Source organism: Dermacentor andersoni, chromosome 1 (genome assembly GCF_023375885.2).
Source record: "Dermacentor andersoni chromosome 1, qqDerAnde1_hic_scaffold, whole genome shotgun sequence".
Taxonomy (NCBI): domain Eukaryota; kingdom Metazoa; phylum Arthropoda; class Arachnida; order Ixodida; family Ixodidae; genus Dermacentor; species Dermacentor andersoni.
In genome coordinates this window covers 5,668,594-5,674,593 of record NC_092814.1, presented here as the reverse complement: position 1 = coordinate 5,674,593, position 6,000 = coordinate 5,668,594, and positions in this window count along the sequence as shown.

Sequence of the window (6,000 nt, the reverse complement as noted above, 5' to 3'; positions counted from 1 at the left end):
GAATACAACGCTTCATTCACGGTACAAGAACTTAACAGGGTCCTCTGTGCTGGCAAAACAACTGCAGTAGGTCCTGACCGGATCCATTATTCCATGCTTGCACACCTGTCCCAAGCATCCGTAGAGGCTCTCTTTGATTTTTTTAACAAATTATTTGAATCTGGAAGCATGCCAAAGAGATGGAAAAACGCAATAGTTGTGCCTTTTTTAAAAACAGGTAAATCCCCCACATCCCCAAGCAGCTTTCGACCCATTGCCCTCACAAGCTGTTTGGCGAAATCATACGAAAGTCTCGTAAATGCGAGATTAACTTTCACGCTTGATACACGGAACTCCATTGATTTTCACCAGTGCGGCTATAAAAAAGGGTGTTCAATGACAGACCACCTCGTCCGACTTGAACACGAAATACGTCAAGCATTTTTACCCAAACAGCACTGCCTGGCAGTGTTTTTCGACCTAGAAAAAGCGTACGACACCACGTGGAGATTTGGAATCTTACGTGACCTCGCCTCACTAGGAATCCGTGGCAAAATGCTAACCTGTCTGGCTGATTTTATGTCCAACAGAACATTTCAAATCCGTCTAGGCACTGTGCTCTCGCGCATATTTATCCAAGAAAACGGTGTGCCACAAGGTTGCGTACTTAGCACAACACTCTTTATAGTAAAAATGAACTCTGTCAACAACGTCATTCCCACCTCTGTTATGCACTCCATATACGTCGATAATCTGCAAATAGCGTGCCGCGCCTCAAACTTACGAACGTGTGAAAGGCAGCTCTAGATAACAATAAATAAACTAATGGAGTGGGCTGAGAAAAATGGCTTCCGCTTCTCTACTCAGAAAACCGTTACAGTGCTTTTTTCGCAAAAACGAGGGTTGTACTTAGACCCGGAGGTAAAATTGAATGATGTCGCGCTGCCGGTAAAACAAGAATATAAATTCTTGGGAGTAATCTTTGACAAAAAACTAAACTTCCTAGCCCACGTTGAAACACTAAAGATTAAGGCAAAGAAAGCATTGAATATCCTGAAAGTTTTATCTCATAAGCACTGGGGTTCCGACCGAACATGTCTTTTACGTATTTACCGGTCTCTTGTGCGTAGCTTTTTAGACTACGGCTCCGTGGTTTACGGCTCAGGCAGACAGTCCTACATCCAACGCCTTGATCCAGTACATAACCTTGGACTGCGACTGGCAAGTGATGCCTACAGAACATCAGCTATTCAAAATTTATATGTTGAGTGTAATGAACCCTCATTACAGCAGCGCAGAGCATTACTCACTTTTTCCTACGTACTAAGAATTCAGTCATCACCACAACACATATGCTACAACATCCTCACACACGGCTACTCATGCCTACACTATACAAATAAACCGAACATGATTAAACCGCTTGTCCTGCGATATGAGGAATATGTTCGGGATTCTGTGCATTCCTTGCGAAGTCCTCCAGATTGCCAGAAAGCCACAGCGTTTGCCCCCGTGGTACGATTTTGAACCGTTATGTGACTAGACATTGACACATTTAAAGAAGAAAGACACCCCACGCGAACACATCACACAAGAATTCCGTACACTTCAGGACAAATATCAAAATACCATGCAATATTACACTGATGGCTCTAAAACGAAAGAGCACGTTGGTGTGGGGGTCTTAACGGAAAATTGGGAAAAAAGTATTCGATTGCCACAACACGCCTCTGTTTTCACGGCCGAAGTTTTCGCTATATGGGTTGTTGTCAAAAGGATTATCGCTGATAAACACAAAAATGCAGTCATATACACACATTCTTTAAGCACACTAAAGGAGCTACATCTTAAATCTGAGTGTGAACCCCTGATGGGAGACATTTTAAACATGGTGGCTTTTAACGAATACGGGAGGTATATTCGTTTCTGCTGGGTCCCAAGCCATGTTGGGATACCGGGTAATGAAGCAGCTGCCAAGCCATGGCAGCGCACAAAGCAATTACAAATACGGCACTCCCATATAATAATAGCATCCGTGCAATTAGAAAAGCCTTCACGGTAAAATGGCAGCGCGAATGGGACTGTTGTGCCGACAACAAGCTACATCTCACGAAACCCATAGTTGGCGAGTGGAAGTCATGCTATCATCAGGAGCGGTTCATCGAAGTAGTTTTATGCCGACTACGCATTGGGCACGCACACCTCACACACAATTACTTACTTACGAAAGAAGACACACCAACATGCGAGAAATGTCAACAGCCACTAACAGTTATGCATATATTACTCACATGTACGCAGACTGAAAGACACAGACGAACACTTTTGCACAAATTATATCAACTACACATACTTTTACACCCTGCTCTAATTTGAGGTGATGATCCGCTAGTCCCATTATCTGACGTCCATAAATTTCTAGACTAAACTGGATTTTTACGTAAAATATAGACTACTAATACAGCTTTTTCCTTCATAAACTGGATTTTAAAACACCTCGTGTTTGGCGCAGCATAGCCTTAGCTGCTTTTGCGCCATTAAACCCCACTTAACTATCTTTCTGTAGAAATGGAATGCCACCGTGGTTGCTTAGCAGCTTTAATGTGGTGCTGCTAATCAGGAGGTCGCCGAATTCAATTCGTGGGTGCCGCAGCCGCATTTATTTGGGGGCGAAATGCAATATCACCCGTATACAGAGCATCGGGTGCGCGGTAAATAGCTCCAGTTGTCCTAAATTGCCCGGAGACCCAGCTACAGTGTGCCTCATATTATTGAGGTTTTGACACGTAAAAGCCCAGAGTGATTTTTGTTTAGCAAACCAATTTTTGATCTTGCCTTTGCTAATGGCAACATTTCTGTAGAAATTGAGTGCCACCGTGGTTACTTAGCAGCTTTAACTTGGTGCTGCTAAGCTCGAGGTCGCCGAATTCAAAACATGGCTGCCGCGGCCGCATTTTTTGGGGGTGCAATGCAATATCCCCGGTATTCAGTACATCGGGTGTCCGAATTACAGGTCACCGAATGAAATTCGTGGCCGCCGCGGCTGCATTTATTTCGGGGCGAAATGGAAAATCCCCCGTTTTCATTACATCGGGTGTGCAGTAAATACCTCCAGTTGTCCTATTTTTTCCGGAGCCCCTTCTACAGTGTGCCTCATATTAATTTGGGTTTGACACGTAAAAGCCCAGAATAATTTTTTGTTAAGCAAATCTATTATTCATCGTGTCTTTGCTAATGGCATCCTTTCTGTAGAAATGGAATGCCACCGTGCTTACTTAGCAGCTTTCACTTGGCGCTGCTAAGCTCGAGGTCACCGAATTCAATTCGTGGCTTCCGCGGCCGCATTTATTTGGGGACGAAATGCAAGAACCCCCGTATGCAGTGCATGGTGTGCGCGATAAATAGCTCTAGTTGTCCTAATTTGTCCGGAGCCCCACCTACAATGTGGCTAAAACGGCTAAAGAGACTAGGAAAAGCTTAAGCAGGTGCGAGCGCGGCACACTTAGCGTGGGAAGTTAGCCCGAGTAACTATCCCAAGGACTGCGACTCGCGAGAGCGAAATGTCTATGTCTAATTACAATAACCCTAATGGTGTTGCTCAGTGGCTATGTTGTTGGGCTCTGGAGCACTAGGTCGCGGGATCGAATCCCGGCCACGGCGGCCGCATTTCGATGAGGGCGAAATGCGAAAACACCCGTGTGCCTTGATTCAGGCGCACGTTAAAGAACGGTCGAAATTTCCGGAGTCCTCCACTACGGCGTGCCTCATAATCGAAACGTGGTTTTGGCACGTAAAACTCCAGAATTATAAAATGACTAATTTCGGAGACAGAATGGCCCAAAGGGCTGTACTGCGAGAGCTAATACTGATAATTTTATATATATATATATATATATATATATATATATATATATATATATATATATATATATACTTATAACCATACCGATTAGTTCAAGGGAATTTTCCACGTCTCAGTAATTTCGTCGTATTCGAGTGCTGATTGCCATGTTATGTGTTGATAACGTAACGTTTTCTCAAGTCTCTAAATTTATTAGGGCAGTTTTTCACGTGCGTAAAGTGGCCACGCACGTTTATATCTCCTTCCGTTTCTCTACCGCGGGTACGACTTAGAACCACGGCGCTGCAATTATGCTTCATTAATTTTCCCTTTCCTTTATTCTTTTTTCCCTCCCTTATACTCGCTCTCTTAACTACTAGACGCAGAAACGAAGGAACAGCGCTCATATTCAATACCGTAAATGAGAAATATATATATATATATATATATATATATATATATATATATATATATATATCAGCAGCAGCAGCAGCAGCCTGGTTACGCCCACTGCAGGGCAAAGACCTCTCCCGTACTTCTCCCACTACCCCGGTCATGTACTAATTGTGGCCATGTTGTCCCTGCAAACGTCTTCATGTCATCCGCCCACCTAACTTTCTGCCGCCCCCTGCTACGCTTCCCTTCCCTTGGAATCCAGTCCGTAACCCTTAATGACCATGGCTTATCTTCCCTCCTCATTACATGTCTGGCCCTTGGCCATTTCTTTTTCTTGATTTCAACTAAGATGTCAATTACCCGCGTTTGTTCCCTCCCCCAATGTGCTCTTTTCTTATCGCTTAACGTTACACCCATCATTCTTCTTTCCATAGCTTGTTGCGTCGCCCTCAATTTCAGCAAAACCCTTTTCGTAAGCCTCCGAGTTTCTGCCCAATAGGTGATTACTGGTAAGACACAGCTGTTATACACTTTTCTCTTGCGGGATAGTGACAACCTGCTGTTCATGATTTGAGAATGCCTGCCATACGCACCCTAGCCCATTCTTCTGGTTATTTCAGCCTCATGATCCGGATCCGTGGTCACTACCTGCCCTAAGAAGATGTATTCCCTTACCACTTCCAGTGCCTCGCTACCTATCGTAAACTGCTGTTCTCTTCCGAGACTGTGAAACAATACTTTAGTTTTCTGTAGATTTATTTTCAGGCCACCCTTCTGCTTTGCCTCGCCAGGTCAGTCAGCATGCATTGCAATTGGTCTCCATAGTTACTAAACAAGGCAATATCATTAGCGAATCGCAAGTTGCTAAGGTATTCTCCATCAACTTTTATCCCCAATTCGTCCCACTCCAATTGTCTGAATACCTCCTGTAAACACGCTGTGAATAGCATTGGAGAGATCGTATCTCCCTGCCTGACGCCTTTCTTTATTGGGATTTTGTTGCTTTCTTTATGGAGGACTACGGTGGCTGTGGAGCCGCTATAGATATCTTTCAGTATTTTTACATATGGCTCATCTACACCCTGATTCCGTAATGCCTCCATGACTGCTGCGGTTTCGACTGAATCAAATGCTTTTCCGTAATCAATAAAAGCTATATATAAGGTTTGTTTATATTCCGCACATTTCTCTATCACCTGAGTGATAGGGTGAATATGGTCTATTGTTGAGTAACCTTTACGGAATCCTGCCTGGTCCTTAGGTTGACAGAAGTCTAAGGTGTTCCTGATTCTATTTGCGATTCCCTTAGCAAATACTTTGTAGGCAACGGACAGTAAGCTGATCGGTCTATAATTTTTCAAGTCTTTGGGGTCCCCTTTCTTATGGATTAGGATTATGTTAGCGTTCTTCCAAGATTCCGGTACGTTCGAGGTCTGTGTATATAGGGTGGCCAGTCTTTCTAGGACAATGTGCCCACCATCCTTCTACAAATCTGCTGTTACCTGATCCTCCGCTGCTGCCTTCACCCTTTGCATAGCTCCCAAGGCGTTATTTACTTCTTCCTGCCTTACTTGTGGGATTTCAAATTCCTCTAGACTATTTTCTCTCACATTATCGTCGTGGGTGCTACTGGTACTGTATAAATCTCTATAGAACTCCGCAGCCACTTGAACTATCTCATCCATATTAGTAATGATATTGCCGGCTTTGTCTCTTAACACATACATTTGATTCTTGCCTATTCCTAGTATCTTCTTCACTGCTTTTAGGCTTCCTCCGTTCCT